Genomic DNA, 26,730 nt, shown 5'->3' with positions numbered 1-26,730 from the left:
CATTGGCCATGCTTGCTCAGGTTGATGGGAGTTATAGTTCAGCAACATCTGGAGGGCCAGCGCTTCTCCACACTTGCTATACAGCAACACAGTTTACCATCTTCCTTTCTTAAACAAACATACATACATTTTCCAGGTTCTTTTGAGAGTTCCTTGGAAGAAGCTGGCATTTAGGCAGGTAATCCTGGGCAAATTGCCCATTGCTGGAAAAACAGCCACATTGCAGACTGGGAGCTGTTCCCTCCCCTTTTATCGGCAACACTGTAGGTCAGGTTGTCCTTGTCGTGACAACTTATCAAAATGGCTTATTATTAGAAATTAGCCTTCTACATAATATATTTCAGTTTTAGCATCCAATAGGGTGGCATGGTTTGACATCTGTTTGCATCAGATGGCTCATGGGGAACTTGTGACCCTCCAGATGTTATTGGACAACTCCCATCATCCTTGATCACTGACATTGACAATAATGGCCGGGATAGAATGGAAGTGGAATCCAACCACATCTGGAAGGCTACAGGTTCCCCATCTCTGATCTACATCCACATACTTTCCACACCACTTCTGTGTTGAAGATACGCCTTACAGTTGCCAGAGATAAGTATTCCACTCACAGGCCCAGGCCAGCTGTCTGTCACATAGTATGTGCTACGAGAATGCTCTCTCTGATCTACTTCTCCTCTTAATAGGGCTGTACAGGGCAAATGCCTGTGGAGATATTTATTAATGCTCTTGCAGATTAATCACACAGGTAGAAAATGCTTTTAAAAAACAAAAAGTCATTGAAAGGAGCTACTATCTGTAAGTGTGAAAGGATTTTATTAATTTTAAAGGAAGCTTTGGAGAATAATGATTTAGCAGACAATATTAATTTGTCAAAAACAGAAGGAACAGCTATTATAAGGAAATAGAGGTATTATGCAAAGCAAAATGTGTGAAATCACAGGTGCATAAAGTGTATTTCCAAAGGACTATAAATGTGAGGAACAAATAGTCCCTTTGAAATTGTGCTGTCAGAGGGAGTCCTCAGAAGGCAGGGAGGATGGAACATGTCTTTGGCTCCCTGTGCACTGTTCCCAAAGCCTCATGGACTGAAAGATCTTACAAGAGCTTATTCCAAATAAAACTAATCAAAAGTTTTTCACAGATATTTCAGCTATGCTAACATTTCTAACACAGCTGGTATAGCACAGTGGGGAGGAGAGCCTGGCTGGGAGTCCAGAGTCTGTGAGTTCAAATCACCGCTTATGTCTCCTGGGTGCAAAGGGCCAGCTAAAGATCACTCCCACAGTGAGTGGCTCAGGGGTTGCGTGCCCTGCCACCTGTGCAGCTGTGGGCAAGCTACATAGTACCAAGGAGCCCAGTTGCCCCTCAGTTGGCAGTTGCGGACAAGGAAGAGGCTGGCTTGTGCAGTTGTGGCAAGCTGAGCAGGCCCAGACAGCTGGGGAGGACTAGCCTCAGAGGGAGGCAATGGTAAACCCCCTCTGAATACCCCTTACCATGAAAACCCTATTCAGAGGGTCGCCATAAGTCGGGATCGACTTGAAGGCAGTCCATTTCCAAGATTTCTAACACTCTTTATAAAAGGTGGAGTCCTGGAAGTCATCACCATCCTTTGGCATCTCACTGCCGAGTACAAACAGAACCATTCAAGACTAGCCTAGTAGCCACCAGTCAGAGCCCACAACTATGGTACCAAAATATAATGATCTACAGTCTCAAATACTATTGAGTGGGTTCATAAAATGTACCGTATATACAAGTTTCTTGATCTTTAGGTACTGAAGATAGATCTATCCCAGAAGTGCAGCACCTTTTTCATACTGGAATTGAAAAATGTTCAGAAGTCAATACCTAATTAGGTGGTCTTTGTACTTTTAAACCAAACAAACCTAGAAATGGGAGGCTACCCTGGTGAAGAACAAACATGTGAGGCTTCTGTGGAAAGACAATCTCAGGTTTCTCCTGGCCAGCCATCTGCAGCTCCTTTTCACACGATCACATAGAGGCCTGAATGGTGATAGCTGCACCTCTAAGAACCAGAAAAGTGTGTGTGTGTGTGTGTAGGAAATCCCCAATTTTTTCTAGTTTTTTTCAGGTCTTCACATCTCTGACCAGATGCCTAAAGGAAGCCCACAAGGTGGACATGAGTGCAACAGCACTCTTCTGCTGGTGATCCCCAGCAACTAGTATTTAGAAATAGAGATATGCTAGAATTCCACCCAAATTTTCCATTAATTTCCTTATCCTCTACAGTTGAGGATCAGATTGTTATGTTGTGATTTTCCATGGCTAGTTTTGATTTTTTTAAAAACAACAACAACCCATCTCTAAAATATCAACATTAAGGATGATAACTGTAATGATATTTCCTTTCATTTATATTTCCTTTCAAAATACCAATGTTTCCTTTCAAAATATTGCTATTAGTATCAATATTTTTTGCCAGGGAAAAAAATTGATTGGTAAAAGCAGCGGCTAGTGGACAAAGAACTTGAACAGATACCATTCCGTTAAGTCTATGCAATGCTTTTGAACTGGCACCGGCCAACGGATGCCATCCCTATTCAGAAACATACTGCCTCTGCTCCTGGAGGTAATATATAGCCATCATGACCAGTAGCCATTGATGCACTTAATTTGTTTTATCCCCTTTTAAAGCTATCCAAATAGGAGACCATCACTACTACATATAGCAGCAAGCTCTGTAGTTTAATTATAAAATGTGTGAAGAAGTACTTTACCATGAAAGTAGAAAATGGTGCAAGTGGAAATGTCAACTCATCCTGTGGGGAAAGGCATAAAAGCTAATGCTGTCCACCAACCAGTCCTCAACAACAGACGATGTTCTCTTTGGAAAGCAGTTTCTTATTTTCTCTGGCAGCTACTGCTGTTGCTTAGTATTCTTTGTGCATTGCTCTTTTTGTAGTCACTACCAAGCACGATATATTTATTTTTAGGGCTAAAAAGGCCTCTGTTAGATTCTTCTGTTTGCTGTGACCATGCTGTTGCTACATAAAACATAATACAAGTGATAGTGTAAAAAATTACAGTATAAAAAGATCAAAGGTACTAATATTATTTTATGAAGCTGTCACCTGAAGTCAGTATTACCATGTGAATCTGTTCTACTTGTATATATCAAGGGGGATTTTTTTATATGGAGTGGATCAACAATGTTTGATAAAATATTATAGTAAAGCAGGCATGGGTATATTGTTCCACATAGATAAAATACTAGCTCAGAAGTCACATGGCTGCAAATTAGCTACTGGGGTAACTTCAAAGTGCTGGCCCTGGAAGGGTATACAAGCACTATACAACTTGGGGCCAGAATATCTAAACGATCTTCTCATCCCTTATATAGGAAACAGATTAGTGTGCTCTGTTAGACAGGGCATCCTGCAGATACCATCTTATCAGGAGATCCATTCTGCACAGTGTCAGAATTGGGCCTTAGCATGGCAGCACCTACCTTTTGAACTCCCTCTCATTATATATTAACACAGGTCATAGGCACCATCTTTATTGTCTGTTCGGTCCCTGTTGAAGGCTTTCCAATTTCAACAAACCTCCTAAGTCAAGATTTTTATCCCAGTTGGTATTTCTGTTGGAGTTGCAATTGCTTGCATATCTGTCAGTTTTATATTTTATTGTGAAATTGCTTTAAGATGCTTTATAAGAAGCAATTCATAAATGAAATAAATGATCAATAATAAGCTATGAATTCTATTTTTAGATAACCAAATTAAATAATACAACACATGCATGAACATATCAGGCGACAGACAGTGCAAGTCTGTACATTTACCATAATATGTATTTGTTCAAGTTCTAGTTTAGGAACTATAGGCAGAGATTGGTTGGAAAAAATGATAATGAAGATTTAAAAATGGAACCTTCTTATCTCAGTTAAGATTAGTGCGCCAACTGCGCCCGTTCCTGGAGTCGTCTGATCTGGCTATGGTGACACATGCCTTAGTTACATCCCGCTTAGACTACTGTAACGCGCTCTATGTGGGGCTGCCTTTGAAGACTGTTCAGAAACTTCAGCTGGTGCAACGAGCTGCAGCCAGAATGTTAACTGGGGCTGGTTACAGGGACCATACAACTCCCCTGCTGCAACAGCTCCACTGGCTGCCAGTCTGTTTCCGGACACAATTCAAAGTGCTGGTTATGACCTATAAAGCCCTATACAGCTTAGGTCCAGGCTATCTGTCAGACCGTATCTCCCTATATGAACCTGCCCGGGCCCTGAGATCTTCAGGAGAGACCCTTCTCACGATCCCAACACCTTCACAAGTGCGACTGGTGGGGACACGAGATAGGGCCTTTTCGGTGGCTGCCCCTAGGCTCTGGAACTCCCTCCCTAGGGAGGCAAGAATGGCCTCCTCTGTGCAGTCTTTCCGCCGACAGCTAAAGACTTTTTTCTTCCAGCAGGCCTTTGGAACTGAAGGTTTTAAGGGTAGTGACTGAAGAGGATGCTGTAGGTTATTGTTTTGCCTGTATGCTCCTAAACTGGGTTGCAGTATTTTAAGAGTAATTGGTTTTAACATCTTAATAGTTTAATCCTGTTTTAATGCTGATGTTATATCTTTATATGTTTTATATTTTTATAGGTTCTTAATGATGTGTACTTGTTTTTATCTGGAAGCCACCTTGAGTTCCAGTTTGGAAAAAGGGCGGGGTATAAATAAAGATAATAACAATAACAATAACAATAATAACAACAACAATAATAATCATAATCATAATCTCAATAAAGTTTCACTATTTTTTAGTTTCAGCAGAATTCTGGAAAGCTAATCTAATCAGCCTTGCTGGATCAGACCAAGATCCAGCATTCAGTGCTCACAGAAGCCAGCCAGATGTCTACAGCAGGACATGAAAACAATAGCCATCTCCTGCTCATGATCCTCAACAACTGGTATTTAGAAGCATCCAGCACCATTTGAATCTGTTTGTCACTATCCACTGACGTCAACAAAAGGATCAATTGGCATAAAATGCCATTGGTCTGCCCTGTCATACTGAGACTAGGGATGGGAGAGAAATTTGGTTCACTTTGCATTTACAGCTGAATTTTTGCTTTCCAAAAGAATATGAGAACAGAACCACAGCCATTCTTCAAAAATTCACACATCTACATTTTGCAATGCAGTTCTTCAACTGAACAATGTTCACTAAAATATTGGGCAAAATGTGTCCAAAATGAATATTTTAATGAAAATAAGGTACAAAAATGCATTATTAGGAGAAATTGCTTACATTAGTCAAAACTTCATGCAAAATAGTGTTTACTAAGAAAAGTTTGCACTAAAATGCTGCAGAATTTTCATGAGATAACCTGCTAGTTGCTGTAGAAACCTGGATAACTGAATTTAAGATTAGAAGAATGAGGTCTTAGGGAATAGAAACTGACAGATCCGTCTATCCTTAGTCGACACACCCTGCTGCCAATTCAGACACAGCTGCAACTTTTTCTCTGTTTTATGATATGTTAATCTTTTATTCTGAGACTTGTACCACAAGGGTTTTTTGTTTGTTGTTCATATAGTGAAACTGTATATTGAGCTTGGAGAGATAAAATTGGAGATGCTAGAGAAATTTGTTCTTTGAAAACTCCAGTATGAAGTGATCTGATGCATACCTTCTCAAGTTTTTTTTTTTTTTAAGGCCAAAACGTATTTTTTGAAACACAGTATGAATATGACATTTTGAAATACAAAATTCTGTGTATATATTTTCAAATAAAATTTCAGATTAATGGGGAAAGAGGACAGGACAGACTTATGAATAAACTCATATGAAACTGACAGTTCAAATTTATAAATAGACCACAGACCATCAGATTCACAGAAAAGCCATCAAATATTCCATACAGAGAGAGAGGGAGAGAGAGAGAGAGAGAGAGAGAGAGAGAGAGAGAGAGAGAATGCACAAGAAAGCCCACTAATTGTACATAGTTACAAATTTAAACAAAATTAGGACAAAATTGAATCCAGTATTCTGTAGGTATTCTTTAAAAATTGCTTATGAATCTTTATTGCTAGGAATACCAATTTTGCAAGTGATAGAGTTACATTCCATTATGTATGTGTAATGACCAGGACAGCCACCCTAAAGACTGTCATTGGAAGGAAGCAATTAAGGGGGGGTAGTCTGGTTCTTTCATCTTTATGAAAATTACACAAGAGTAGCATGAGTAGTAAAGCTTCTTATTCTGCCACTTCCACACAGAAAAATACAATTGTTCTATGGAATGCTGGCATGAAGGTTATGAATGAACATATGTGAAAGTGACATGCCCCCCAAATAGACTGAGCAATCCATCCCTGTCTCTTAAACAGAGCTACTTATATGAAACAACCCTTTATATCTACTCCAGAGCTTGGAAAAGTTACTTTTTTGAACTACAACTCCCATCAGCCCCAGGCAGCATGGCCACTGGATTGGGCTGATGGGAGTTGTAGTTCAAAAAAGTAACTTTTCCAAGCTCTGATCTACTCCAAACCCCTTTCTATTCAGGTTGTTTTCAACTATCTGTGATTATCTGCTTTCATGAAGAGATGTTTCAGAATTATCTAACAAAGTCTAAGACATAAGATTCACTTCCCAGTGAAGGAAAATCCACCCTCACAGGTTCACAATCCATTTCTATTATATAGGAAGAAGAGCAATACAAGTACAGAGAACGTAACAGAAATGTGCATTTTCGATATGTGTTTGATCATTTAGACAGCATATCCAAAGACATTTAGACACTGCTCAAAACTGTGAAATATATCCATAAGAAAAAAAAAATTTTGCAATAGAAAAATCCTGTGAGCATAAAATACAGCAGTAGTCCACATACTTTGTTTAGAGATCAATTTCAGAAGGGGGAAGTTTATGGATTATGTTGCTTTAAGCACATAAACATTGTCTTACTGAACCACAGCAAGTTGCCTCAGACCTCTGTTGGTCTAGCTTTTCTAAAAGAGTACAGTTGCAACAAGCTATTGAGACGGAATCTGCCCAAATTTTGACTAAAATCTGTCAAGAAATATGGAAAACTAAACAATGGCCCACAAACTGGAAGTGTTCAACATACATCCTAATTCCAAAGAAAGGGGATCCCAGGGAATGCAGTAATTATCAAACTATTGCCTTAATATCCCATGCAAGTAAAGTAATGCTCAAGATTCTACAACAAAGGCTCTTACCATATATGGAGTGAGAAATGCCAGACATCCAAGCTGGATTTAGAAAGGGAAGACGCACCAGAGATCATATCGCAAACATGCGTTGGACAATGGTACGGAGCAAGGAATTTCAGAAGAAAATCACCCTGTGCTTTATAGATTACAGCAAAGCCTCTGACTCTGTAGATCATGATAAACTATGGAATGCTTTGAAAGAAATGGAGGTGCCACAGCATCTGATTGTCCTGATGCACAACCTATACTCTGCACAAGAGGCTCCTGTAAGGATAGAATATGGAGAAACTGATTGGTTCCTCATCGGAAAGGGTGTGAGACAGGGGTGTATTTTGTCACCTTATTTATTTAATCTATATGCAGAACATATCATACAGAAAGCGGGATTGGACCAAGATGAAGCAGGTGTGAAAATTGGAGGGAGAAATATCAATAATTTAAGATATGCAGACGATACCATACTACTAGCAGAAACTAGTAATGTTTTGAAACGAATGCTGATGAAAGGTAAAGAGGAAAGCACAAAAGCAGGACTACAGCTGAACGTCAAGAAGACTAAAGTAATGACAACAGAAGATTTACTGAACTTTAAAGTTGACAATGAGGACATTGAACTTGTCAAGGATTATCAATACCTTGGCACAGTCATTAACCAAAATGGAGACAATAAAGAAATCAGAAAAAGGGTTGGACTGGGGAGGGCAGCTGTGAGAGAACTAGAAAAGGTCCTCAAATGTAAAGATGTATCACTGAACACTAAAGTCAGGATCATTCAGACCATGGTATTCCCAATCTCTATGTATGGATGTGAAAGTTGGACAGTGAAAAAAGCAGATAAGAGAAAAATCAACTCATTTGAAATGTGGTGCTGGAGGAGAGCTTTGCACATACCATGGACTGCGAACAAGACAAATAATTGGGTGTTAGAACAAATTAAATCAGAACTATCATTAGAAGCTGATATGATGAAACTGCAGTTATCATACTTTGGACACATCATGAGAAGACATGATTCACTAGAAAAGACAATAATGCTGGGAAAAACAGAAGGGAGTAGAAAAAAAAGGAAGGCCAAACAAGAGATGGATTGATTCCATAAAGGAAGCCACAGACCTAAACTTACAAGATCTGAACAGAGTGGTTCATGACAGATGCTCTTGGAGGTCGCTGATTCAGAGGGTCGCCATAAGTTGTAATCGACTTGAAGGCACATAACAATGACGAACTTTCAAGCAAATAAGGAACTGGGAACTAGGAACCAACTTCAGCATCGTATCACTTAAATAGATTCAACAGTCGTGGATGTGGGGGCTGACGTTTATTTATTTATTTATTTATTTAATTTAATTTAATTTATATACCGCCCTAAGCCCGAAGGCTCTCTGGGCGGTGTACAAAAAGATAAAAAACAAGCAATATATAAATACAATAAATACAATAAATCAAGAAAACAAAACAAACAAACAATAAAAGAACCAAACAACATCCAAAAATACAAATAATGATGAAAATACCATTAAAACACACATTAAAATGCCTGGGAGTATAAAAAGGTTTTCACCTGGCGCCAAAAAGATAGTAGCATCGGCGCCAGGCGCACCTCATCAAGGAGGCTGTTCCACAGTTTGGGGGCCACCACAGAAAAGGCCCTGGTTCTAGTCACCATCCTCCGAGCTTCTCAATAGGATGGCACTCGGAGGAGGGCCTTAGATGTTGAGCGCAGTGTCCGGGTAGGTTCATATTGGGAGAGGCGGTCCACCAGGTATTGCGGTCCCATGCCGTGTAGGGCTTTATAGGTCAAAACCAGCACTTTGAATCTAGCCCGGAAACAAATAGGAAGCCAGTGCAGACGGGCCAGAACAGGTGTTATATGAGCGGACCTTCTGGTCTGCGTCAGCAATCTGGCTGCTGCATTCTGGACTAGTTGTAGTTTCCGAACAGTCTTCAAGGGCAGCCCAACGTAGAGCGCATTGCAGTAGTCCAGTCTAGAAGTTACCAGAGCATGAACAACTGAGGCGAGGTCGTCACTGTCCAGATAGGGACGTAGCTGGGCTACCAGGCGAAGATGGTAGAAAGCATTCCGTGCCACCAAGGCCACCTGGGCCTCAAGTGACAAGGAAGGATCAAAAAGAACCCCCAAGCTACGCACCTGTTCCTTCAAGGGGAGTGTAACCCCATCAAGAACAGGATGAACATCCTCCATCTGGGCAGAGAAGGCACTCACCAACAGCGTCTCGGTCTTGTCTGGATTGAGCTTCAGTCTGTTAGCTCCCATCCAGTCCATTATCGCGGCCAGGCAGCGGTTTAGCACGTTAACAGCCTCACCTGAAGAGGATGAAAAGGAGAAATAGAGCTGTGTGTCATCAGCGTACTGATGGCAACACACCCCAAAACTTCTGATGACCGCACCCAGCGGCTTCATGTAGATGTTGAAAAGCATGGGGGACAGTACCGATCCCTGCGGGACTCCACAATGGAGAGTCCAGGGCATCGAGCAGTGTTCCCCAAGCACTACCTTCTGGTGGCGACCCACCAAGTAGGAGCGGAGCCACTGCCAAGCAGTACCCCCAACTCCCAACTCTGTGAGTCTTCCCAGAAGGATACCATGGTCGATGGTATCAAAAGCAGCTGAGAGATCAAGGAGAATCAACAGAGTCACACTCCCCCCGTCCCTCTCCCGACAAAGGTCATCATACAGGGCGACCAAGGCTGTTTCGGTGCCAAAACCGGGCCTGAAACCGGATTGAAATGGATCAAGATAATCATTGTCATCCAAGAGCCCCTGGAGCTGGCCGGCAACCACCTGTTCTAGCACCTTACCCAGGAACGGAACATTCGCCACAGGTCTATAATTGTTCAGGTTATCTGGGTCCAAAGAGGGTTTCTTCAGGAGCGGTCTCACAACCGCCTCTTTTAGGCAGTCAGGGACCACTCCCTCTCTCAGAGAGGCGTTTATTATCTCCTTGGCCCAGCCAGCGGTTCCGGTCCTGCCAGCTTTCACCAGCCAAGAGGGGCAAGGGTCCAGCACAGATGTGGTCGCCCGCACCAGTCCAAGAATCTTGTCAACATCCTCAAGCTGTACAGACTGAAACTCATCCAATAAACAAGGACAAGACCGTGTTCTGGATGCTTCGTTAGATCCCACTGCCATAATATTGGAGTCTAAGTCCCGGCGAATGCATGCAATCTTATCCTGGAAGTGCCTCGCAAACTCATCACAGCAGGCTACAGATGAATCTATGATGTCCCGAGGGCCAGAATGTAAAAGCCCTCGTACGATTTTAAAGAGCTCCGCCGGGCAGGAGAGAGATGCCTTAATATACACGTTTTGGTGTATATCTCGGGAACCAGACCACCTAGAAACTTTTTTTTTTTAAATTGAAGCCGAGACTCTGGAGAGTAAGGAGTGCTAGCCGGAGAGCCGTAGGGGGCCCCCAAAAACTGGACACTCCAGCCAAAAACCAGAGACCTGGTAACCCTAATCCTGGCCCTCCTCTATGTGACAACCTTTCATGTACTTGAAGAGTGCTATCATATCTTCCCTCAGTCTTCCCTTCCCCAGGAAGGAAGTACATTTTTATTATAATTTCAGGTCTCTCCCTGCTATCTGAGTTTAATGTTTTTGTTATTGTATTTTTATTGTGCAAAAATGTGACCAATAAATATAATAAATAATAATTAGGGCTCTGCACCAGCTTTGACCAAGGCCCAAGTCTTGAGCCAAACTGAACCTATTCAGAGGTTTTTGGGCCTTAGCTGGGTTGAGGCACCCAGGGATCACTCTCAATTGGACTGGATGACTCAGAGCAATCTGCCCCTGTCAGGGGCTGGGGTATCAGGCAGGAAGAAGAGGCAGCCGTCAGGTGGAAAAAACTGTGAAAAGGTAGAGACCAAGAAGGTAGGCCTAATGTTGTGGCTTTCCTTCCTGCCTGAGCACCACCCCACAGGATCAATGCCTCTGTGCAATAGCTGTTCAGTTTAAGGGGCAATCCTGTAGAGCAGCCTTTCCCAATCAGTGTGCCTCCAGATGCTGTTGGACCACAACTCCCATCTTTCCTGACCATTGGCAATGCTGGCTGAGGCTGATGGGAGTTGTGGTCCAACAACATCTGGAGGCACACTGGTTGGGAAAGGCTGCTGTAGAGTGTGGCCTGCTGCTTTGCAAGCAGATTCCCTGAAAAAAGGAAACAGCACCCCATGTAATTGACTTTGCTCTCAGTTGGGGTGGCTCCAAGGCAGGGCAGGTGTTCCTTGGGTCGACCCAGGGTGGGTCAGCCTGATGCCACTCCCAGAGTGCAGCCATGGGGTGTATTGTGTGTGTGTGCACACGCACAGTCCTAATTATAAACCCATATATTGAAAATCTGCTCTGGATAGTTGGAGGATACTCAAGAATAGCATGGGAGGTAGTGCTGTTGGCTGCAGGCACAAAGAAATAGGTAAAATGCCTTCCTTTTCTGCTAGTGAAGGCATCCCAATTAGTATGTCACACTAAGGATTCTGCCAACAGTGGGAGGAATATCTGGATCCTACATATATATGTGTGTGCGCACACAGGTGTGCATGCATATATATATCATATATAAATATATATCACACACACCTGTCCATTGCATTGAAGGGAAGTATATTGTTGACTTTGTGGATGGACTAAATTGAAGAAAGTTTTGGTGAGGGGAGATACATTGGTTTGGCTAGTGGAGGTAGCCAATTTACCCAACAACGCCCCCAAAGTACTTGAGTCGGTTTTTTTTGCTTCTGTTTCCACTTTGGTTCATCGTTTCATTTTCATCTAATCCAGCCTTTTCCCCAGCCTTTGTATCCCCAGATGCTGTTGGATGACAGCTACCATAAGCTTCAGCCAGCATGGCCAATGGTCCGGAATGATGGGAATTGTTGTCCAGCAACATCTGGGGATCCAAACGTTGGGAGAGGCTGATCGCATCTATATATAATACAATGAGATTTTTAGGTGAATTATTTAACATCAGATTTGAAGCATGAACTTACCAAGTCCATAATCATCTGATCAATCAACATACAAAAAAACTTTGTACGTACAAATACATACTAATAGCCACAACAATCCCATGGAGTAGAAAGGATTTGAATCCGCCTCCAAACAGGCAAGAATTAATATTTTAAAGATGTAATTTGGTCCCAGCATGTTATTGTAGCATCTATTTCTCAGCTAGGGATGGCAAACCTACCACTCCTCAGATATTGCTGGACTCCCAACTCCCATCAAGCCCAACCAGCATGGCTAGTGGGCAGGGATGGTGGGAGTTGTAGTTTAAAAAACATCTTGAAATCCACAGGTTCCCCATCCCTGCTCAAAGATCTTCAATTTGATTTCAGTCAGTGGAAGCTTTTCCTTTATTTTAGTGGGACTGGAAGTTTGTGTTTCTGCAGATTTGGTCTACATATGTTCCTTATGTCATACAAGATTTAAGACTAATTTTCTAATTTTTGCTGTTCATTATGCAGTTTTAGACCAGATTTGGAGAAAGGCCAAACATGTTAATCTCGAGACTTTAATCACGCTACAGTTCTTGCCAACCCAAGGGAAACAAGAGTGGTGTGAACTTCCTATGCCCTTTCATGGCCCCCCTTCACATAAGAAAAAGCATCCTTATGATGTACAGTCCTCCGGAGCAGGCTACAGTAATAAAGCTGAAGAGCTAAGGAGCTGAAAAATTTTTATTTTCTGATTAGATTTTTCACCTGCCCTATCCTCATAGGCTCAGAGCAGTCAATGTGTGAAACAAGCCATTTAAAATATAAAAAAGAAAATATAGAAGTATTTTAAAGTAATATATCCCACTGCCCAGCTCATACCTGTCCATGATGTGCTCATCCAAATTTTATTTATTTATTTATTTGTTCCATTTTTAAACCGCCCATAGCGAATAGCTCTCTGGGCAGTGTACAAAAAGATTAAAATACAAATATCATAATAAGAACAGCCGAACAATAATAAACACAAACAGAAACCACAGAAATATAAAAGTAAACACATTAAAATGCCTGGGAGCATAGCCAGGTCTTAACCTGGCGCCGAAAAGATAGCAGCGTAGGCGCCAGGCGTATTTCTTCGGGGAGGCTATTCCACAATTCAGGGGCCACTACAGAAAAGGCCCTAGATCGTGTAACTGTCCTCCGGGCTTCCTGACGTGTTGGTACCCGGAGGAGGGCCTTAGCTGCTGAGCGAAGTGACCGGGTAGGTTCATAGTTGGAGAGGCGTTCCACAAGATATTGCGGTCCCACACCATGTAAGGCTTTATAGGTCATGACCAGCACCTTGAATCTGGCTCGGAAACAGATGGGTAGCCAGTGCAAATGGAGCAGTCTGGCTGCTGCATTTTGCACTAGCTGAAGTTTCCGAATTGTCTTCAGGGGCAGCCCAAATAAAAATGATAATGTCAGTCACGTCCCTCAATATTTAAAATTTGGCTCTGAGGATCTTCTAGAGCAGAAGTGGGGAGGAACTTGTTTTAAGCCCAAGGGTTGCATCCCTTTGCAGAGAACCTCCTGGGGCCTACATTCCAGTTGTGGGTGGGAAAGTGGAGAAAGTGGGCAGAGGAATGGATTTCACTCTTATCTTTTTACAGTAGGTAACATGGCACTGACACAAAAGTCAGAGAGATCTAGACACATACCTCTCTATTCATCCTCCACCCAGGAAAGCAAGAGACATTACTGCAGCTGAAGGACACATTTCAGACAGCCCCCCGAGAAGGGTGTAGGATAGGGATGTGACCCAAGAAGGGCTGGACAAGTTTTTGTTCTTAGTTCAGTTTATATCCTGCTCTCCCTCCCAAAGGAGCGAAGGGCAAATAGAGAGACCTGTCTTTCTAAATACCCATGATGAATGTATTTTTATCTTTATATATATATTTAGCAGATTTATATCCAACCTCTCTTCCATCATGGAACTAAAGGTAGCCCATGTCTTTGGTCTCCCAGCCCTCCAGAGCATATTTGGTGATGGTGGGAAACTGCAGAGGAGAGAAAACTCCATCCATTAGTGGAAGTCCATTGTGCTTGTGCATGTGCACCACTGGATTCAACCACATAGAAACAACAAATGTAATGTATAGGATGATCTTTTCAGGTAGGCTTTCCTTTGTATCAAGACCCTAGATGAAAACTCAGTTCTTAGAAGCTGGGATCTTCCATTTCCCTGCCCCAGATCACACATTATCTTGATGGGGTGGATGGGAGGGCACTTTCCACTATTGTTATGAATAGTCAGCTGAAATGGAGAGGTCTTATTTAGGTACTGCACCCCAAAAATATTGGCAGGACTTTTTTTTTTTTTGGTGTAGGGAAGTCAACCTCAGATGGGGGTTGGTCCCACGGTCATTTTGACCCACCCACAGGATGAAAGATGGCAGGATCAGGAGATTATGGCTTGCCTTGCATTTGCTCCAGGCAGTCACATGAGACTTCTTTTTCTAAAGTTAAATACCACCACCACAGAAGTCTTGGCATCTTATTTAAGTAAGGTAAGCCAAGTCTTTCCCCACACCAAAATGTTTGCTCACCCATATAATCGGGGCAGCCCTGTAGCCAGCTTTCTTTGTTGGGTAGGGTAGCCACATTTGCATTTTGGGGGGGAGGTGCATAGTACCAGTAAATACCCCCCATGGGAAGGGAAAGGCAGTTGCCTTCACAACCTTACTATCAGTAGCACAATCTCTGCATGGAGGAGTGTTCTTACATAATGGGTTATCTAAAGGTCAAGTTAACAGAAAAGTTATTATAAACACCAGGAATTAAATGATTGACATATTTATTGTTTTGTAAGAAAAAAGGATCTTCAGCATACAGCGAACCAGAAGATTCCTTCTTCTACTTTTGTTCCTGACCTTTAGATTTTCCTTCCTGTTGGACAATCAAGGGAAAACATTTTAACTGGTTGCTATATAAAAGACTAAATAAGTATATGGAAACTAATTGTGGAAAGCAATTGGATTTATTTTTTTTACTGACTGCTGGGTTGATTTTTCTGCCTAGGAGCCCTGAAAAGGCCTCATGCTGAGCTGCACATATTAGAAAAATCAGAAATTAGGCCCAAGGTGCAGCCTAGGTGACTAGTCAGCCAGCAAACTAACTGTAGTATACACACCAGTGTTTCTATTCCTCTAGGACTGTTTTCATCCTTTGCCATCAAGTACTCAAGAAAAAAAATAACCACTATGATTGTGAATATTGTAAGTGCTTTAAAAGAGGAAAGGGCAACTTACGGTAGTTTTTTTCAGATCGCTTTAAGTTATCTCTTTATTTCAGCATTTAGCAATAAACATCCAGTCCTACTCTACTCGCCATAATAACTACAGAATAAACAAACTCTTACTTTTTCCTGCAGGCAAACATACAAGGCATATAGTCTGAATTTTTCAGATGCTCGTGTTGTGAAATGGCTCCTATTCTTAAAACAAGCTGCCATTTTTTAAATGGAGGCTGTCATTGTCTGGCAAGCCACAAATTAAAAAGTTAATTAAAAAAAAAAACAACCCGAGGGGGGGAGCACAACTGGGGGGGGCAGTGGATCCATTTGCTCCACCTTAGCTACAAGGCTGCTCTAAGGGATCTCTCTTTCTCACCTGTCCCTCAAATGGTAAAAAAGAAAAAGAAAAGCTGGTTGAAAACCTTGGTGTAGTATGTAATCAAACCTCTCTATAATTTGAAAAAAAATGCAGAAAGTATGCACTAGTATGCTGAGAACAGTGGAAACCCTCACAGTGTGCTTTTAAAAATAACCTTGCATGGAAATATAGAGCATGCAAAGCATTCAGAAACAGCACCCATTTTCTGCAGTCTGATGTACAAGAGTCCTCTCTTACTTCCTGGGATGGTATTATCTCATTATTTTGCTTGTGTAGACCAGGGTGGGAATAAAGTTACTGAACCACTCTAGGCTACAACTGTGAAAAAACAACCAGGGGTGGTCCAGGCTACAGCCACTCTCCCTACTGTGCTTGATTTTACTTTTTGTGGTTTTAAAAAGTGTGGAAGCTTTCAAAAGTGGCATTCCATTGCGGCCCACATGTAGGCAAAATGGCATGATGTGCTTTATAAGCCAGAAGGCATGTTAAACTGCAACCCTAACTCCATTTAGTGCTGGGAATAAGCCCCACTTCATTCAACTGGACTTGCATCTCAATCAACTTGGTTGGGAGTTAACTGTCATTGCTGATAGACACGATTATATTAAAGAAAATTTGCTACCATTTGCCCACCACTATGCATTAAAAATATTATTATTATTATGACCCTGCATCATGAATTAAGAATATTTTTCCTACCTTTAATGGAGCATTCATTGAAAGGTAGATTTCAAACTCAGTGAGTTCCTATCTCAAAATGATAAGAACATGCCAACACTTTACTTTCTACACTAGTATGACTGGTGACTATGTATACCAATATCCCTCAAGATAAGGCAATATCAGCTACTGATGATACTTTCAACAAATAGAAAACACTCAGTCACCCTACCACCTTTTTATTTTCTCTAGCTGAACTGGTAATGAAGATTTTTTACAAATTTATGGAAAAGATATTTTTTTTTGGCAAATTTCAGGGTCAGCAATGGCAAATATCTTTATGAACTAGTTTGAACAACTATTTACTGTACAAAAGTAAATTGCTTGTAAACTGCTTAGAAGCCTATTTTGGCATTAAGCAGTATGTAAATTAATAAATCATCGTCATCATAAAAGGTAATCCATATAAACATTATATTGTGCTGTACAAAGAATATTTAAATTAAATTTTCATATACATAATCTATTTATGGTACAGAAAATGCTTAAGGGGTTTGATATGTACATAAATTCCAAACATAATAGTGTTACGTTTGATCTACCACATGACATAGGCAATATAGACTTTTTGGATACTGAGATAAGGAACATTAAGGGACATTTACAAACTGATGTATACAGGAAACCATAGACATGAACTTATTTCATAAGTATGATAGTTATCACCCTTTGCATTGAAGGAGAAAATGTCCGTATTCCCAAATGTTGAGACTAGGCATCTGGGAGAAATCCAGTCTGGTCTGCATTTCAATGACAACATACACAATTTGCACTTCCTGAAACAATACACAAACCAAAATGCAGCTATTCTTCAAAATTTTCAGTTCTCTGCATTTTATGATGCAATTCTCCAACCCCCCAAATTGCAAAACATGTGTATACTAAAGGAATGTGTGCAGTAAAATGCATACATTTCTGAAAACATAAAATGAATTACATTGGGGAGCAATCCTTGCAAAAATGCATACAAATGTATATATCAGGAGAAACCTACCCTGAAAGAACGATGAATTTTCATGGGGAGTAAAACAAAATCACAATTGATGCAGAAATGTGGTGAACTAAAGTTAAGACTGGAAAAATGAAAAACTGAGGGAAACAAGTTGGCAGCTTCATGCATCCCTAGTTGAGACTAGGAAGAAACTGCAACAACATGTCAGATTTTCTTCTAGACAGGCTAATCTGTTGATGCAACAGTTGCTCAATAGGGGATATCAGCAAAAGAGCTTTAAAAAGGCATTCTACCAAGCTAAAAGTGTAGACAGAGTCTATCTGCTCAAGCTCAGAATAGCAAGCCAACAGAATGATACTACCACTAGCACATGGTGTGTACAATGGAGAAGGTGTCCCAAGAAGCAGGAAAGGACCTATGTTTGCTCATGAATGGCAAAAAAAACTAAGAAATGTTGATGCATAGCAAGATGAAGGGAAAATTACAAAGCTCTATCAGAACCTGATGAAATACGATCAGGAATCAGTTTCCATGTGGAAATGTGCAGTGTATGCTCCGTTACAAAATTAAATCCTTTATTATCCCCTGAGACAATAAGAAGAACCAGGTTAGAGATTACTTTACATGTAATACCAAGTACAATGCCCATGTCTGCTGCTATATATGGGTATGGCTACATGCGTTGTCAAGACAGGCATCTGTGACTAAGGAAGCAATGTGATAACTGGCAAACTTCAAGCTGCTATGGCCTGGAGGAAAAAGTTAAGTCTTTATCATGTGCCTCAAAGGTGTCAATGAAGGCACCTGGCGGACTTCACTAAGAACATTATACAGATGGGGAGCCACAATTGAAAAGGACCTCTCCCTTGTCAGGGCCGGCTCCAGGCATGCCAGGGCCCTTGGGCATCAGCTTGCCCTGGGCTCCAGTCTGAGTCTGAGTCTGAGTCTGAGTCTGAGTCTGAGTCTGAGTCTGAGTCTGAGTCTGAGTCTGAGTCTGAGTCTGAGTCTGAGTCTGAGTCTGAGTCTGAGTCTGAGTCTGAGTCTGAGTAGCCCCCCACCTACCTGTCTGCTGTCTTTTACCATTGCCCTTAACAAAAATGGCAGCTGCGGTTTCTCTAAGGGGATGATGCCTCCTCTGCCATCTTTGATGGCACGCGTGCGCATCTCTGCCATCAACTAAGATGGCAGCAGGGGCTTCAGTACCTTAGGGAAACCACAGCCGCCATCTTTGTTAAGAGCAATGGTAAAAGACAGCAGACAAGTAGGTGGGGGGAGTGGGGGGGCGCAGATCACGGAAGGGGAGCAGAGGGGCAGCTGAGGTGCTGGTGGTCGATTTTGCAACAGTAAAAATAAAAAGTACTGCAAAACAAGAAGACTAGTGAAAAGAGGGATCATTAAGGAGCACATCAGTTATCCTGAGGCAAGAGACAGACTTAATGGAAGATTGTCTGCCTAACTGATATGTAAATAGGAAAAAACATGTGGAACATCATAAGCAATTTTGTTAAAAATTATGTTTTCTTGCTTAAAAATATCAATTGCAAAAGCAAACAGCAACAAAAAAAGGGCAGATCGGGAACAAAAGCCGGACTCTCAGAATCCAAGTGGATTGGAACTAGGCAGCGAACCCCATCTCCAGAAGGGAGGGTTGGAGCATAAATCATATACCCCAGGAAAGGGGAGGGTGTCCTCTATGAGATGCCACTGCATCACGCCTGACCCAGAGCTTCTGCTGGGCGCAGGGCAAGGAAGAGGACATCTATGCAGACAGAAAAGGTAGAGAATCTTCTTACACTTACTCATTTCTCAGACCTCTTTCTGAAGTGAAGGGTTAAATCTGTAATCTATGGGGACTTAGTCCCTTAGTACGTGTGTTTAGAATTGCAGCCTTCAGGGGCATACATCTTTACTCCCTAATGCTCCCATCTAACATCTCCACAACACTAGGCTCCTTTCTTCCTACAGTGGCCTTCTAGTGACTGGCCTGGCCTGAAGGCACTTAAACCCTTCTTGCCAAAAGCAAGTAGGCTAGATTAAATGTTCCCTACCCAGGCTCCATCTTTTAACTAAATTGTCTAGCTTAATTTCCAGTCAGATTTTTTTTTAATTGTACGCTCCAAGCAACTGTGATTGATGCTTAATGTATCATGCTTAATGACATCACTTGGGCCCACCCCTTGACATCACTTGGGCCCACCCCTAAATCTCAGGTTTGGGGATGGTTCTGACATGGCAACCCTATACAGCTGATCTTCTCTTCTGGCACAATCAGACTCCCCCGCTTGAGCTGATCGCACCAGAGGAGGGGAAGATCGGCTGTAGCTCACTACAGCCGATCTTCCTCTCTTCTGGCACGATCAGACTCCCGCTCGAGCTGATAGCGCCTGAGGTGGGGAAGATCTGATCTTCTCCTCCTCTTGTGCATTCAGCGGGTTAGGTTCCAGACCTACGAGCTATAGCTGATCCGCTTTTTGGTGGTTTTTGCTTTCCGGCGGGGGTCTGGAACCTAACCTGCCATATGAGTGGGGCCCTACTGTATAGGACTCTGCTATATTAATTTCCTTGCCGTTGTTGGATGTTATTAATCTGTAAATGTTACTGATGCAGTGTCAGTACCAGCGAGATAACTACAGCATTTTAAGTTGTACTGTATTGAATGCATACACTATGTATGAATAAAGTTATTATAAAGCTAGTAGGTCTCTGTAGGATTACATCTTTCATTATTACATAATTAAGCATTTCCCTTTAAGGCAGAGGTGGGGAAACCCCAGGCCTGGGAGCCAAATGCAACCCTCCAGGCCTCTCTAGCTGGCCCTTGGAAACCATCCCAGAGCATACTCACTCTCACCCTGATTTGCACCAGGCATATTTTGTTTGTTTGCCTGGCTAGAATAAGTTCTTGAATGCTAATAAAACCTTTTGCTTGCTAGGACAGCCGATAAGACACAGGCGTTTGAGTGTGCGTACCCTACAGTACAAAGTTAAATTCACATTTGTTGCTATACCCACTTTTGCCTGCAGCTCCACTCACCACTGCCCCCTAGGAAGGTTCTCCAGAAGGGAATATGGTCCTCCTTTCCCACCCCTGCTTGAAGGGACTTGGCTCTCCACATTAGAAATCTACTATTTTTAAAAAAAAAATAAATGAGGAGGCTTGATTAGTAATACAAGTCAGGTAAGCCAGTCCTTTTGTTTCTTCAGAAACAAAAAACAAAAGCTTAGCTTGAACTTCTCCAGTATGAATTCAACAGTACAGTATGATAGGTGTGTATATATTGTGTAGTGGGTATTTGAGTGGAAAATGTAATCCCTGTGGTTATTCAAACACGATATATAGCTATATGGGTTAAACCAGTGCTTGGAATGAACTTGGTCAATTTGATTAAGTTCGGTGAATTAGTTCACAAAACTTTGAACTACACCTGAAAGTAGTTCCCATAATTGCCAAGTGAACTTAATATGAATTTAGTTCATTTTGGGGTAAATTTTGAATGATTTCAAGTTCATCTAAAAGTTCATTCTCTTTCATGAGTTTTTTAGTCTTTGGCCTTTAAGCTTAAAGATTGTAATTGTTGGAGGAAATAAATTAAATAATTTACATTCCACTCTGTGCATTTTGATTTTTTCTTCATCTTCTTAAGCATGTTTTATATTTCAGTCCAGTGACGTGCTGCATTCTGAATGCTGAAAAAAATGGCCAAGGATCATTTAGATGAATTGAACTGTGAACTGAACTAGTTTGTTTTGTAAGAACATAAACTGGAATTAGTTTTTTTTTGGACATGCTAAACTCAAAGTCTTCCCTTCTAAAAAATAAACTTCCCAAGCTCTAGGTTAAAGTGATGAGCATAAACTCCTTTCTTTGTGTTTTAATAGATGCAGAATGATTGCTTGGGCTTGGTTGTTGTCCATCCTTTCAGGGACTGCTGCAATGTCTAAATGTGACTGGGGCAGAGAACAGTAATTATCCAATCACAAAGAAAAAGTTAAATGTGAACAGTACAGAAATAGACTTAATGTCAGCTTTGCCAGGTGTAGTAACTGCAGTATGGAAGGGTAAATGGGACAGTAGTTATTGGTTTATTCACACGGGACTGATTTGATCTCTGGGGCAAGTTCTCAGTGGGCAAAGCTTCCTTCCACCATGCAATCAGGTGAGGCATTAGAGCATGTGTGTCTTGCAAAATGTATTTTGGTAACCTCAGCACAATCATATTTTCGAAGCAAGAATGTTTGGGAACAAAAAAGAAATCAATTTATTTTCAAATATATTTTCACCCTGTGCAACAATGCTTCTACAGAAACCTATAACTTCACAGTCAAAAACTAGATGGGAGCCCTGAAATGAAGAGAACAATCTCTCAATCGCACCTGCTTACCAAGAGGTGGGAAAATGAAATCATGAAGTTTCATTATCCCCAAACTTTAGCATCTCTCTTCCCCATTTGCTCTCCTATCTGCATTCATTGTGGAACACAACTTACAGTTTCGCGACAAATGAACAAACAAAATCCTCCTAGAAATGCGACTTAGCCAAACCATAACAATGAATGATCGCATTAAGGAGTTTTTTTCCCCTTAGCAACACTCCCCTCCCCTTACATGGGAATGGAACATTCTTAGAAGTCCTGCAATCTTTCTTACCACCAGCGATGAAAGGTAGATACAGAGCAAGATGAAGAACTTGATGTGAGTCTGGATTAAAAATTGTGAAGTCACGCAAGTGTAACCTTCCTCCCAATTGCTAAATTACTAGGATAAATTTGGAAACTCTTCTCAAAGGAAGCTTAGAGGCAAATGCCTCTTCTAACAAAGTGCTTGGTATTTTAATTTTGTAAGTGTGTGTGTGTATATATATATATATATATATATATATATATATATATATATATATATATGGATATAGATATGTATGTATGTATTTCAGAACTTTGGTTAACAATTCCTCATATACTCCAAGGCAGAGAACAGAGTCAGTCTGGTATAACAGTTAGGACCTCACCAGTGATATTATGGCTCAGGACACCCCATGCCCAGCTGAGCCATAAAGTCACTGGGTGACTCTTGGCTATCCATCAGCAGGAACACATCAATGGGACCTACTTCTATTAACAATGTTGCTCTTTCTTTATACTGATGGACACAGTCATAGGGAATACTCAACTCAACAGCTTTTATTAGGCATTAGGTATGACAGCACAGTCTAAATACCCCAGTCCATGCCAATCATCCTGCTCAAGAGCTCTTCTATGAACAGTAAATACAATCCTTATTTTATTTGTTTAAGGAAAATAGTTATTTTCCTGGAAGTTGTGACATAACCTTTCTCTGGGGCAGGAGTGAAGAAGAGGAAAATCCTCTTGAAGTTCCCTTCCAGGACCTTCCCACATTTCCAGGTAAGCAAACTTTTAGGTAAAGGAGTCCACAGAGTGAGATTTGTTTCCCTGACTGTACTTACCTTCTTCAGAGACTCAGGATAGCTCCTTTCCTTACACAAGAACCACAGCTCACTGAGTACCCAGCTTTCTTCTCCTCCTGCAGGAGTTTGCTCTCTCGCTCTCTCTGGCTTAAAAAGGGCTCCCACCTGCCAGTCCTTCTGGTACTACTATTTGCCCGTCCTCCAGAGCTCCTTTTACAGAAGGATGTGAGACATTTTCAAGGCTATTGCCAGCAGCTGCATTTAGCAACAGCTGTTTTCTGTCTGAGTTGCTACCAGCAACCTCTGTAGAATGGAGCCCTGATGCGTCAACCAATTAGGTAGGAAATGCAAGATGCAGCCGAGTGGTTCCTAGCGATCCTTCACAGGGACCTCAGGCTAATCACCAACTCTCAGCTGAACCTACCTTATAGGGTTGTTGTGAGGATAATAGGGAGAGGGGAAGAGCCATGTGTGCCACTTTGAGCTCTTTAGAGGAAAGGTAGGATAAAAATGCAATAAATAAATAAATAAAATGCCACTGTAGCTACGAATGGGGAAAATTGCTGTTTCTAACCTATGCTCCTTTTGCATCTTTCATCCATAATTCCACTCTGTTTCTCCATTTATCTGTGTTTTTTTAAAAACAACACTTCCCATTCAGTGTGCATTTTGATACACATTGAAATGTGTATTTTCTCTTGCAATGGGTATTTAGTTCTATAGTACCGTGTTACATGTAAACTCCTGAGAACTGCATTGCAGCAATTCAGAGAAGTGTGAAATCTGATGGATAGTTCTGATCTGCCCAATAGGGCAGTAGTCCAACTGGGGCAGATCATGGCATTATAACCAGAAATTTTCAAAATCTAATTCCTCAAGCACGGCTAGTTGTAGCAATTGCAGCCTGCTCCTATAAATCATGTTGAAGTCTATTACATGGGCTTCCCCTCTGAAGTCATCCATGATCAATGTGTGGTCATTGAGGGTGGACCCTGCAGGATATGCAACATCATAATATATGCAAAGGGTTACAGTGAGGATGCACTTCTATGGCCAGGACTATGCCCCATCGAACTCAGTGGCACTTGCATATGAGGAAATGTGTATAGGGTCAAGTTGCAAGTGGCACAATAACATATAGACAAAATTAGTTAGTCTGAGCCCATTTTTATTTTATTTACATTGCACCTTATCCCAGCAAATAATATATCCTTGAAAAGGGTATAAATGAAATCAATGTTGGTAATATAACAGCCATAGAGAGCCAATGTGGGATAGTGGTTAGACTAGAGTGTTGGACTACAACCTGGGAGACCAGGGTTCAAATCCCCACACAGCCATGAAGCTCACTGAGTGACCTTGGGCCAGTCACTGCCTCTCAGCCTCAGAGGAAGGCAATGGTAAACCACCTCTGAATACTGCATACCATGAAAACCCTATTCATAGGGTCACCATAAGTTGGGGAGGGGGGAGGGAGGGAGGGAGAGAGAGAGAGACGCATCCCTGTGGGTTGCTGATTTCTCTCCCTCCCCCCCCATAAAAGGGGAAGGGGGTGAAGGTAATATGAGTACCACTTAGATATATTGAACATTTACATTAAATATTAAATAATTAATGATAAATAGATATGAGCCCAATGCCTCCTAAGAAGGGGAGAGTTGGGCCAAAAGGGGCATGTGCCTAGCCAGCAGGCCTCGTTAAAAGGGCCTAGCGGGCAGGAAGCGTCTGGGCTGATAATGGTAAAAGAAACAAACACATTCATAAAATAAAGTAAAATACAATAAACATATCAAGCTAACAAACATGCTATATATATATTTGGCAACCCCTTGCTGCCTAGGCCTTTGGGCATTTAAAACCACACACACACCCTTAGCCCAGGGCAGATTGTGGGAGAAAAGGTGGTTTAGTGTAGTGGTTAGGGTGTTGGACTGTGACCTGGGAGACCAGGGTTCATGTTTCCCCAACAGCCGTGAGGTGCAATGGGTGACCTTGGGCCAGTTACTGCAGGCTCAGAGCAAATTATGGGAGGAGGCTGTGTTATAACAAGATTCTTTACACTTTCCACTTTTTACAACAAGCCAGTAAGACAGCTGCATAGGCTTTTCGAGCCTGCTAACACAGGCCCTATTTCCCCCTTTGATTGCCAAGGCTGGATGTGAGTTCAGCCTAGGTAGGGGGCGCAATACAGTGAGGGATGTGGGTGAGGCCCTGGCAGCCTCTATTGGCAATTGTGCGGGGCTCTTTGATTAGGCTTACAGTTTTTTTTTCCTAGACCTGGGCCTATATTAGGTTGCAGATACTTTATTCTATTAATTTATTACATGGTGGCTGTTGGGGGATACGGAGCTCTTGGCTAAGCTTCCAACTTCTTGCTAGGCCCAGGAATATATTAGGTTGAGGTAATTAATTCTATTATCATTACATTATATGGTGGCCTTGGTGGGGCCGGGTGAGCCTTCTGGGACTTTGTGCCTGTCCTATTTAGATACTAGTGGTGTGCACAGATGACAAGGTTTTGCTAGAAAATGTCTAAATCACCATAACTTAGTTGACAGTGATCCTTTTTCTTTTTTTTTAATATAAATTTTTATTCAAGATTTCAAAAACAAAACAAAACAAAAAGAAAAAAAACAAGTTAATAACTAATACAATAAAAAATATTGACTTCCGATTTGTCATAAATCAGCTATAGGTCTATAGTATATAACAAACCTGTCCCTTAATATATTACAAAATCACTTTCCTCCAGTGGTTATCTTGGTTAATCATTAAATCTCATTAACATCATATCATTTTATTCTTTCCACAAAAAGTCAAAGAGAGGTTTCCAGTCCTTGAGAAATATATCTATCAATTTTTCTCCAAATAGACATGTCAATTAATCCATCTATTCAAGTCTAGTAAATCCAGTAGTTTCAACAGCTATTCTTCCATTATCAGTGTTAGTTCCATCTTCCATCGTCCATCCTTGCACACATAATTCTGTTGTCATAGTCATATAGTAAGAGTCTGATAGGAATTTCCTTCATCACAAATATTTTCTTGCCATCAATTCTGACTGTGTTACTGAAATATTGTTGTAAAGTCATATCTCTGTTCTTCTTTTTTATGGGGTGCACTAGCACATCTCTTGAGAGTTTTTCCATTGTCACATATCTGGAATTAATTCTATAAACTTTTTCTATCTCAGGTTCCATCAGATCATTCCAGTCCAGAATTTTTTTTGAAACATTGATAAATTTATCTCTGATATCTTCACCAATTCCTTCAGGGACAGCGCTGAATTCCAAGCAATAATCTTTGTCACTAGGATCCATCACAGCTATAAAATCCAAATCTTTTTCCAATTCCACATTTGATATATCCCAATCTCCAGGACTTGCACCTTCCCTTTAATTTTTCTTTCATCTTCTGTTGCTTGTCCAGTTATATCTTCTTTTCTCATAGAATCCTTTATTTCTTTCAACTCCTGTTTCATTTTGCCAAATTCAATTTTCATCTCTTGTCTGCCCTGTCTCAATTCTTGTTTCGTTATCTTAATCTCATCCATTATTTTCTGAAACATGTTTAGAGAGAGAACCCCTTCCTGTACATCCAGGGTCTCGGCCACTTTCTTGATTGTCATTCTTAAGACCGAAAAAAAAAATCCCCTTCAATTTCCAATATAGCCCCTATTCTCAAGCAAAGAGCAATTCATTTCTTTTTCCAGCAACAAAGGAGTTAATATTCCAAGCCTGTTGACATCATCTTCTAGACAGACTGCCTTATCTCTTATGTTACCAAGAGTGCAAAACAAATTTAGTTCACAGCATCAAAATAATT

At 41.2% G+C, this 26,730-nt stretch overlaps 1 long non-coding RNA gene across 1 annotated transcript; it reads right to left on the bottom strand.

The window, feature by feature from the left end:
* Positions 1 to 14,995: 14,995 nt before the first annotated feature.
* Positions 14,996 to 23,110, bottom strand: LOC133378098 (uncharacterized). The gene is made up of 3 exons (XR_009760857.1): positions 22,945 to 23,110; positions 17,198 to 17,307; positions 14,996 to 15,086 (listed from the first exon to the last, which is right to left on the bottom strand). It is a non-coding gene; the product is annotated as an uncharacterized LOC133378098 (long non-coding RNA).
* Between the last annotated feature and the right edge of the window lie 3,620 nt (positions 23,111 to 26,730).

Source organism: Rhineura floridana, chromosome 2, assembly GCF_030035675.1.
Source record: "Rhineura floridana isolate rRhiFlo1 chromosome 2, rRhiFlo1.hap2, whole genome shotgun sequence".
In the NCBI taxonomy this organism is placed as follows: Eukaryota; Metazoa; Chordata; class Lepidosauria; order Squamata; family Rhineuridae; genus Rhineura; species Rhineura floridana.
The sequence above is the reverse complement of the archived record's forward strand: the minus strand, read 5'-3'. Positions and strand labels throughout refer to the sequence as shown.